Source organism: Limulus polyphemus, unplaced genomic scaffold (assembly GCF_000517525.1).
Source record: "Limulus polyphemus unplaced genomic scaffold, Limulus_polyphemus-2.1.2 Scaffold219, whole genome shotgun sequence".
NCBI lineage: Eukaryota > Metazoa > Arthropoda > Merostomata > Xiphosura > Limulidae > Limulus > Limulus polyphemus.
Window position 1 is genome coordinate 537,472 of NW_013665829.1, and position 11,987 is coordinate 549,458.

Consider the following 11,987-nt stretch of genomic DNA (forward strand, 5'->3'; position numbering starts at 1 on the left):
CAAGGACAGTACCTTTCCCTTAAAAACTGACATTTAAACACCGGGTGTATAAAAGAACTTTATTTTTCATCACAAATATTCAAAAGTTACGAACATTAAGGAAATAACTGGCAGCAGCTTTGTCACCTGTCCACGAAACTCCTTGAATATAGTAGAATATCCAATGGTTAAATATTGTTATTTAAAAATTAACCAAGGAAAAATTAAAATGTTTTGATATATCAACAATAACTAAAAGGTATATATTCTCTCAAGTGCAAATAAAATTAAACTAAAATTACATTGTCACACAAAAATCATATAAATTTGGTTCATAAGCCTGTAACCAAGCCACATTGTTAGTCTTAACAAAATACCTAAAGTGCGCGAAGAGTAAGATTTCTATGTTTTATATGTCTTAACTTTAACTTGAAATCCAGAAAAATATAATACATTATTAAACTGTCGATTAGTGAAAAAATGGGCAATGTTCAAGATGAAGTAATCTTTTTAAATTTTTATAGTTTTCATTTTTTGTATATATTTCTTCTTTACTATAATATAGTATATACAGCATCTTATTTTATAGTTTTCTCCGCTTTATATTCATTATTATTTTCGAAAATAGAATTGTCATTAATTTCGCCAGTAAAATTTGGTATTATCTAAGCTGCTACTTAACAAGTAGGTGGCGCTAGATAGGTTCGCTAACAATGATAAATTTCCCAAGTTAGCGGGTAGAGTGTTTCTGTTCTTCTGCAAATTATTGATATTAATTTGATGGAATATTAATCCAAGGCAGTATAGAAAAGACAAGTTTGCAAAATATATATCGCACAAGTCAGTAAACACTTTCTTGTAACAACTTTTACTTCCTAAAAATTGCAATGTTTTAATTGATCCCTTGCGCGAAATCCAACAACCAAACATATAAAACACATTTTGAAACACATGTACCAGCTTTACCTATATCTATGCAAAGTGTCCCTCGAGATAATTATTTGTAAATTCGCAAGTTGTTTCTATCATCGATGTATGATTAAGGCTCATTTATTCTCAATGGCAGTGCCGAATTAAGCTCTCGGGAAAGGGGGGAGGTAATATATGTTCATATGCATTATATAATTATATATATATATATCCAAACAGTACTTGCATGGTGAACATTCCAGTTTACACAAAGGAATATAGTCCAGCAACAGCATAATATGTTTATTCATGTAAATTATCTATATATATTTTGAAAGAACAACTTTATACTTAATTCGTTTATTGATAGATAGTAACTTGAAAATGATCTATTCAGGAAAGGATCAGATAACGAAAATTATGAACTATGAACATCTACTAGAAAAATATTTACTGACTCTCTGGAGGTCACTAAGCTATAGATTGGTCATATTGTTCATTAATCCAGCTCTGCTCAATAATATTTATTCCTGTTAATCTTTGAGGCTTAGACCCCAAAGCATCCGATTAATATTATATAATACTGGAAAATCAGCTATTCGGTTTGTTAACTGTGGGATGAAGGTAACGAAAAACGTGAGAAACAGGTTCCATGCATTGTATTAATCTCACTGGCTGGGGGGGGGGGCTGACAGTCAGTCTATTAATTATGTATGGAAAACATTTGATCTGTGAGGGGGGTATTTACAAATGATGTTGTATTTAAGCCGAAGATTAATGCCTATGACTTTCTCCGAATGTATACAAGTACTAAGAAGTGAATATGTTCTACATTTTTTACACAATCTGAAAGACGCATCATTGCGCCTCCTAGAAGTAACAAAGTGCCCTTCAGCAAGAATATTATTAATAATGTAGCTTTTGTGTGAGATATTTTGGACCTAAAAGCCATCACTTCTATTTAAAGCTGTCACTACTACGAATACATGAGATATGAGCAACTTTCGTGACTATGTCAGGAAAGGCATAAAGATAATTTAAAATGAATGAGTTTTTTGAAGTAGCACATCATTCATCAAGAGTCTGTGAAAGTTATTGATATCTATTGAATATAAATATATACAATTTGAAAACATAAAAGCACAAAGAGGTGCATACATATGAAATATAAAGAACGTGTTTGGCATTTTTTTATTATTTTTCTCTCGGATGAGAATAGGTTTGTATCTATATTTAAATATTATCATGCATATTCACTAATTTCTTAGGTTTTATTTTTAACGGCAATTAATTGTAAAGCAACATTAGATTAAATTCAATACTAACATTTGAAGACTTTTTTTTTTAATTTGTGCCTAGCGCGGCTAGTTGTGGCAGAATTTTTAAGTTGAGGTTCCTTGGCTCGAGTCCCGTAACAGCTCCCAAACAAAATCGCGCTACGCACTTTGGAACCAAGGGTGCGTTATAAGAGTGACTGTCAAATCCCATTATTCGGTCTGACAACAATACCCCAAAAGTTGTTGGTGGTACTGTTGAGTAACTACCTTCCCTGAAATGTTTGAAAAATAATTAAATTTTGCTCTCTTATTATTAATTTACGTAATGTTTTGCGTCGGTTACTTACGTGATTACAAGCTTCGCGTGGGATTCGCTTTGTCAATAAATGTAAAAAAAAAAAGGAAACTATAATCCAGTTAAAACTTGAAGTCCAAGTTACCACAGTTAATAAACTGAAACATTTCATACTGGCAGGTTACTCATCTTCATGATAATATGTATTAATTTTTAGGGTTAATAACATTATGTTTCTGCTGTTGCTAAAATGACATTTAGTGTAATCTCGTGAGAGTTTTGAAAACTCCATCGCGGTTTTTTAAAAAAATGTTATATTTTACTATTGTGAATCAATAAAAGATAGACAAGGAGTGTCACTAAAAATGGCATTTCATAATTTATCTACATAAAAGTGAAACTCTCTAAGTAGGCCATTTCTTTACATATTATTCCACCCATCATAAACGAACAGCACTGTATGAATGAGATTCCGCAGTATTATCGGGTTTTTCTAATGCACGTCTTTTTACCGGCTACATTCCTTAACTATTCTAACGTTTCAGTTCCTTACGCGATAAGTTTTTTTTTTTTTTACGAGTGAAGTGAATGTTCATTATAAACACCAGTCTATTAAAGAGACTGAGGCAGTAGAGCTAAGATATGCATGTTTTTACTACTGTTTGGTCTTCAAGCAGGTCCCGAATGATTAGGACTTGGACTTTATATCTAGAAACAACCCTCCCCCCAGTAGCACAGCGGTATGTCTGCGGATTTACAATGCTAGAAAGCACAGATAATCCACTGTGTAGCTTTGTGCTTAATTACAAACAAACTAACCATTTTATATGCATTTTTCAAATACATCACTGGAAATGGCGTTACTTAATACAGAGAGATGTGTATGTGTATTTTTACGCTAGGCCTTTTCAGGTCGTATTCTCGGTGATGTTGTAAATAAATTTTTTAAACTCTTTAAATTCTTGTTTATTGTACGCACAAACTACAGGAAACATTATCGTTAAACAACATAGTTTTTCAAAACTGACTTAGTCATCAAGTGCCACTTGAATTTCTTTATAAAGCATGTCGATAACCCAAAACATATAGAAGTAAAGTTAGATTTGTTTTTTATTTCGTTCTGAGGGTGTATTTAAATAACAATAATACGAACAATAAAACAATTTCTTCATGTTATTTGTAGATAATTAGCAGAAAGTTTGATTACCTTGCGTAACCGTCTGTCCGTGTGACAATAATAATTCATAACATTCTGCACATATTTGCATCAATGGTTGTCTATAGTGCTGTCTTCAATACCACATTATCAATGTCTTGGTTATGACAATTTCTGTCTACAATGCTATCTTAACAAGTTAACCGAGTAGGGTTTAGCTTAGTTAAGATTCCATTGTGTAAGATAAGACACTACAAACAAATTTATGGAAGAATTTTTCATGGACTTCTGCTTCCGTTTTTCTTAGTTTCCGTAACCACGTTTTGAGCCCTGATTTAGGCAATATATCGTAGGATCTCAGTAACAAGTCAAGTAACAGGCATTATCAGTTACTAGCTTTAAAAAAAGACAAGGTAGCCTTCTTTTTGTTTCACAAATATAGCCATTGAAGTCTGTTAGTTTCGGCAGACATTAACCTTGATAAATCTTAGTTAACTTTCAAAAAACTATAGTCCATATCTGATAACGTAGTTTAACTGAATCTGAAAGCGCCCTATCTTTCAAAAAATGTCTTACGTTTTAGAAAAAAATTAATGTTGGAACAGACGCTAACTCTGAGCCACTCCTCGCATACTTATAAAATAAACGCGTATTTAAGTTCAACCTCAAGTTACTCGTTTTGCTAAAAGTTAAAGCATATATATTGCACATCTTCAATTGCATATGTAAAAGCTAGCTTATACAATGTAGCAATAGTAAAAAGTCAGATGTAAATATCTATAATATGAGTAAATAATATTGTGATCGAATTATCATTCAAGAAAGAAACAACTATTACAATTTGTAATTTATTGAATGTGAAGAATCGTTTGTAATATTTATGTCAACGACAAGTGCAAGTTATATTTCTCAAATGGGCTTACTTGTTTTGTTTTTATTCAAGTGCGTATAAGCTAACGTATAAGGTGATCATATTACATATATCCCAAAAATAAGTGTCTCGTGCAGTTTTCAAATTATCAACTGTTCTGGATGCGAAATGCATATTAAAAGTAATGAAATTTTAATATCTGAGCAGAACCTTCAATCCTAGATCGTTAACTGTAATTTTATGCAATATAATATCGTAGGTATGAACCACTTATGTATAATAGATGACAAACTAGGTAGCAACGCATGCACTTTATCTATTATATTTTCATTCTCCAAGTATATGAAAGATAGAACATGTCGCTGTATTGAGAGAGGGGTATTTGGCGAAGAATTAGAAACTAATAGGCTTAAAATTTGTAATAAAAATAACGTTAACTACAGTTGTTTTTCTTTTTCATTATTTTTCGTTCCTTCTAATCTGCTCGTTTCAGATTCAAAATGAATGTTTTACACACATTTGATTTTGAATCCGAAATGGTCCAATTAGGAGGAATGCGAAAAAAACACATCTGCAATTTACGTGTTTTTTATCACAAATTTTAGCACTATTGATAGTATAGGTTTTTAGTTTTTGCATAGGTTTCATATTTTAGTGCTATTTTGTCTCACTAGAGGATACTACAGTTAAGTTCGTGATTAGACCGACTGAACAGTAATACTATAACTCTGGTATTTAGATGTATGGCTTGGAATGACCTTGTGGTTAGAGCGGTTGAATTGCAATCTATAGGTCGACGGTTCAAGTCTCACCATCGAACTTGCTCGCCATTTCTAAATTAAGAACGACAATCGTAGGTATCCTTCGAGTAGCTGTGTACGACATACAATAAACAAACAAAATACGCATGTGTACGAAACGTTATTTGACACAATTCTGAAACATTAGGAAATGTCTCACGTAGAGATGAAATGTTACTTGACACAATGTTGAAACATTAATTTTCAGTTAGTCATTTGAAGCTAGTCTTTCTGTTACTTACCATCTAACATTTCCTTTGACGTTTTGTCTTCAGCCGTTAGACTGTATTTATAGAAAACTTTCTTTGGAATAGTAAGCCTATTTGAAAAATAAAACTTGTACTTTTGGTTGACATAAATATTACAAACGGTTCTTCACATTCGATACATTATAAATTCTAATACTTGTTTCTTTCTCGAATGATAATTCGATCACAATATTCTTTAATCATTTTATATAATTACATTTGAGTTTTTACTATTTCCACATTGTACAAATCTTGAGTTTAATTAAATATTTGGGTATGTATGGGAAAAACCACTTGTGTACTAACCACAACCATTACTACAATAAAAATAATCGAACTTCAGAAGGAGCCATATTTGAAGCTTGGTATGGTTCGGATATCCAGTTAAAGCTTGATACTGGTTATTTGTGCTAGCCGTCCCTAATTTTGAACTGACAGACTAGAGGTGAGGCAGATAGTCAGCATCAGTAGAATTTGATTGTCACTACTATAACGCACCTAAAGCCCCATAATGCGGAGCACGATTTTTCAGCAACTGGATGCGAATGTGGGACCCTAAGCCACTAGTCCACGTCTGGCCCTTATGTTCTTATTACAATACCAAAAGATCCGAGGAGGAATTTGGTTGTTTAAAACCATTGTAGTTAACTAGCGATTTCTGACTGAACTAGAGCGCGTTTGCTAAACCGCTTTCAACCAGTTAAATCCGGGATTAGACCGGACTTCCCGAAAATTTGTCAGAATACAACTACTTTACAAGATGTACTTGCACACAGTACCCGCAAATATTCTGTTTCAAGAGTAAGTAAAACCAATATTAAGAGTAACAAATATTTATATTCCTTGTGCCTCCCAGTGGCACAGCGGTATGTCTGCGGACTTACAACGCTAGAAACCGGGTTTCGATACCCATGGTGGACAGAGCACAGATAGCCCATTGTGTAGCTTTGTGCATAAATTCAAACAAAAATATTTCTTGTTTTTGAAGTTCCTATGCCATGCTGTGTTATAGCCTACAGAGTGCATATTTCTTATAGTGATTCATGACATGCGCACGTTTTACTGACGTCACGACAATACAAATTGCATCGTTAAGCGTTCCTTATGTGACGTCATTTGAGTGTCTACTGACTAAGTGACAGATAACACCCTACAGTATAGTGGTGCGAGTGGTTAAAGCAGGTGACCCCCTCCAGGTGGCCTTCGGCCCCTTTCGGGAAATTACGAATCAAACAGTGTAAGACAATCTTGAAAAAGACAAGTACTTATGAAGATACAGTGACTTTCGTACGATCAGTGGGAAAGATTTGTCGCTGAAAATTGGCTTCCAGCTGTAAATTGTTCTAATGCGATTTTATTGAGATCACACTGTTCTTGTTGTTTTTTGTTTTGTTGTTTTCAAAATCGCTGGTAATGATAATTCCGAAATCCATACAAATGTCAGAAACGTCAAGTTCGAAGCTGACCTTGAAATACAAGATCGTAAAATATTATCAGTGCAGTAGGTGTAGATGTGATCGCGAAGGAATATCCGTCACCGAAAAATATAAACCATAAAAATGTTCAAGGAACGTCTCAACGCATTTAAAACATTTAAACAACAAAAACGGTGGATTCATTTTAGATGGTTAAACCAACATAGGGTAAATAATTTCAAATAAGTAAGATTAAAGCAATATCAGCCAAATACTTCCTCTAGCTATGAAGCAGGAACAAAGTAATAGGAGATATATGATATTAATAGCAGGACTACCTATATAAATATTGTGTGCATACTCTAAGGGTTTCGAGATGGCCAAACACCGATAAATAGCGGCTTGGTTGACACATTTTATGGCTAAAGTAGGGACTGTTGATTATTGGTGATTGGGACATGCCAATAGAGGAACATGAAATAAAATGAATAGCGAAAAGATGAAAATTGATCAGTGGAAGACCAGACGGTAGAATAAAAAGGAAAAATAAGACAGTAAATAAATGATAGTAAAGAAGAAATTAAACATCGAAGTGATAGCTATCTACCAAGAAATATAAGAAGAGTCAAAACAAGCCAACAATAAAACTATTTAAATAAATAACACAAGGTCATTTCAAACATGCAAACTTTTTTTCTCTCTTCTCACACTTTTAACATCAGCTCACCAGTGCTGGATTTCCTGTTTAGTTCAGGTGCTAAGTTCTTTATGGCTAATTTTTACATTGCATTCACGCATTTTTCCAACATAAAGAAGAATGTGTCAATGTAAGTGTAAAAACTGAACAATTCCAAATTATTGGAAAGGCTGAAAATGAGCAGTGGCTACGGTTAAAAGAAACATTAGCCATAAAGAACTTAGCACCTGAACTCAACAAAAAATCTAGCCCCATAACAATAAAAATAGCCAAAAAAATCACTGTCGGGGGTTACTAAGGTGACTGCTACCAATCGTATGACTGATGACCATCAAACAAGGCTGCTCGACTTTAGCACTATGTAGCTCTTCATGCCTAGAGCCTTCAACCTTTCCAACTACAGCAAAATGTTCGTCATATTGCACCTTACTCATCGCGTAAATTACTTATGTTCTTCCAGATTTGGCGGGGCCCCACTCACTTAGCAAAATATTGTAATTATATCTGGTTAAATCAAAGAATGTTTGCTATTAAATTGTCAAATGGTTATAACAAAGAACAGAAATATACTTTCTATGTCACTGGCCACGTTTGGCATAGTTGTTAGCGTGTCAGGCTGCAAATCGTAGAGTCGAGGTGTGATACCGGTGACTATGATATTCACTTTCCGCTATGGGTGCATTATAATAGTGGCAGTCAGTCCCGTTATTCGGTTAAGAGTAGCCGAATGAGCGGCAAGTGTTGCTTACTGCTTGTCCTCTTTCTGTTCAGTAGTTCAAAATCAGTAACGGCTTTATATGAATCCTAGGGGAGTCTTTGGCCTTGCCGTTTAAATCAGATGATAGATAAGGTACAGTTCAGGTTGAAAATATATAATACGTTTCTTCGAATAGATTTGAATATTTCAAGTTTTTGTTTCTTTTGACTATCTGTTGTATTGATGTGGGGTGTTTCAGTGGACGAGAATAACATTTACATATATTGAAGTTACTTAGAAATTGATTTTTGACGATTTTGTGGGAAAAAAGTTATAATATATTTTTATGTTCAATAAGCTAGATTTCATCTATAATGTTTATACGGTTTCCAGAAGTAACAAGCTTACGTTGTATTCAAAAAGCTTGTTGATTGGACTTTAACCTGAACAATGTTATCGAGCTACTTGTGGGATATTTATAAAATTATTGTTGTAAAAGACGCAGTTTTTCATTCTAATACGAAAATGAAATGAATGTTAGAGAAAAGAACAACTAACAATGAAAAGGCAAGATATTCGTGTTAAAAGTATTTCTTTCCTTAACAAAACATATTCCAGGATTTTTTATTACCATTTTTTTCAACAAATAATAACTTAAACCGTCAAATAATAACTTACGTCGGAGTTAATAAAGTGTCCTCTAGTTGTCACTTTTCTTAAAATACGTAGAAAAACCCTATATATGAATATTAACTCTTTAAGATTCATTCAGTCAGCCCTTATTGTGACCAAGTTATATGATTATAGGCAGGTATTTTAATAAGAAATTAGAAAATAATAAATCCCATTTGTTTATGGCAGAGATTTTTTTTCGGAATTCGCTTATTATGACAGAAGAAGACTCGCGCCATTCTACTAACCTTAACATGCATAATTCTCATCTAAATTAAAATTCATGGTTGAATACATATTGGCAACTCGTAGCCAAGTAAAGTGAAGCCTGGCGTAAAACATTCACTTCATTTTCATATCAAAATTAAAAACTGCGCCTTTTACAAAAATAATTTTAGACTTTTATACTATATAATGATAAACGAAGTGCAGTGAGTATATAAAAGCCATTATATTATCCTTGACTTGACTACTGCTCAGAATTTGTCATTGATAATCTTACGACTTGATTTTTAATTCATTTTATTTTATTGTTTATAATGGACGTTTAATTGAATAGTGAAAACTGGACAGTGAAATTAAAATTAAAATTTCATCAAAGGAAACATGGAAATACATTTTAAGATATGTGCCTAATTATTCACGCGGAATTATTATTAAATAACGAAGTTTTTAATGCCAACTGTTGCTTCCCATTTGGTGCCCTGTTCACGAAACGATGATCATTAAAATTACACATTATGCTCTCAGGCAATTCTTGTGGAAATGGGATACCACGGGATCAAATATTTAAAATACAAAACCAAATCGCATTTTCACCGGAACATTTAAGCTTTTACAAATTCAATGCATGGAAATACTTAGCTATTGAAGATTAATAAAAAAAAAACTAAAAAATTATAAGTGAAATCATATTCTTACCCGAGCCGTTAAAAGTTTTTTGAATGTGGTAATGTATTAGTTATTTGGATTAACCTGTTCCAATAGCTGTTTTATAGGTTTGCTCTATATAACGATTTATGTTCATTATTTGGAAGCAATCGAAGAAAATATTTAGATGTTGAATATGAAAGAAAATGTACAAAAACGAATGGGTGTTCATTCTTTATCAAAAGGTGGAGAAGCATTGATCAATTACTTCCCAGACAGAAGTAGTGCAAAAGGTTAAAACATTCAAATGTTTGATACAGTATGTATTATCCCGTTTCCTTTCTTTTGCAAATCGTGTCTTTCGAGTTTATAAGATTCTATTCAAACAAAATAAATTAAATGTATATAAAATTATTTAATTATATAATTTTAGAGAGCACGTTTCTAAAAGTATATAATATATTATGTCAAAATACAAGAGACTCGTGCGTCGCATTTTAAATGAAGAGCCTTTGGAATAATGTTTTTAAATATTTGAAACTTTAATATCATGTCTAAATGTAAACCAGTAATATTATATTACCTGATTAACCGTTTTGTTAAGACAAAAAACAAAACATATTTGTAGCAAACTTTATTTGTTTGAATGTGCAAAATAGACTAAACACGTGATGTGCCACGTTGTTTGAGCTCAACAACCGCAGAAATGGAATTATATCATAGTTAGTCTACAATACAACAGATGTAAAAACAAATATACTTTTGAATTTCATAGATTGTTGTTTTTGGTTTAGCGCAAAGTCACCAAATGGACTATCTGCACTCTATCAATTGTGAAGAATCGAACTCCGTATTTTAGCATTGTAAGTCCGTAAACTTGCTAGTGACCTACCGAGTGTCAAATTTCATAGAAACGTGAGAGAGCTCTCGTCAAGCAGGGATGTCGTTAACAAAGAAAGAATGCTTACTTAGCAGACTGAACAAAGGCGCCTATCATCCAAGGCTATTAACAGTAATAATTGAAAGGGAAAACGTCTGTAACTAAGAAAAACTAAGGAGAAGAAACGATTAGACAGGCTTGAAATATGCAACTTTAGATTGTGTCTCGAATTGAGATTTTTTAGAAGTAACTAGATATAACTGTACCAAAACTGGCACTTAGAAGTCAACAACTAGGTAAAGACATGCTTATCTGGGGTACAAATAGAAAAGCATGGTTTCTTTGGTGCTTACAACGCAAACTGTGGGCAGTGAATCACTGGAAGTCTGTGACGTGATATTTCGTTCTGTCCGGTATTTATCGAAAGAGTAAAAATATAAATAAAAAATGCATTAGAAACATGACTCTGCATATATATTGAATAGGCGCAATGTGAGGTGAACATTTTTGTGCCACAGGATAGGTCCTTTAGTTTATTTTTGTGCCACAGGATAGGTCCTTTAGTTTATTTTTGTGCCACAGGATAGGTCCTTTAGTTCATTTTATGTGCCACAGGATAGTTCCTTTGGCTCATTTTGAAAAGTGAATGACATCCAAGATGTATTGTGAAATTGTTATCAATATCGTCTACCCTTCATTCTGCATTTCTAAAACGCAAAATGCTACGACCCTTCACGTTCGTATATTGCGCAGATGTTTCGAATAACAGGACAGTGGTCTCAGTCGTATTTTGTAACTAGCGCAATTACCACCTTTTAGTCCTACTGAATATCTCAAGGGTGAATTTGGACGTCGCAGCTGTCATTACAATTTCTGCTGACGCCAGTAATTCAAATGCAGGATTCATTTCGGCATTCTGTGATGGGTGCCTTTACAACATTCAGACCTAACTGTGATTGTGACGACAGATTGTCGATTCGATTTTAGATACGGTACCTAATATGGAGGCCAGTCATTGCGAAACAACAAGAAGAGGATGAAACAAAGATAGTACTTTAATTTTAGTTATAAATTATATTATTAGTTTGTGTTTAAAAGTTTGTATTTAATTCTCTAAAGTTATGTATAACATAAAATTATCATTATATATATAAGTGTCAAAAATGTGAAGGCTATTTGAAAATTTTATTCACATTATGTGCGACTGAGCCATAGAAATTA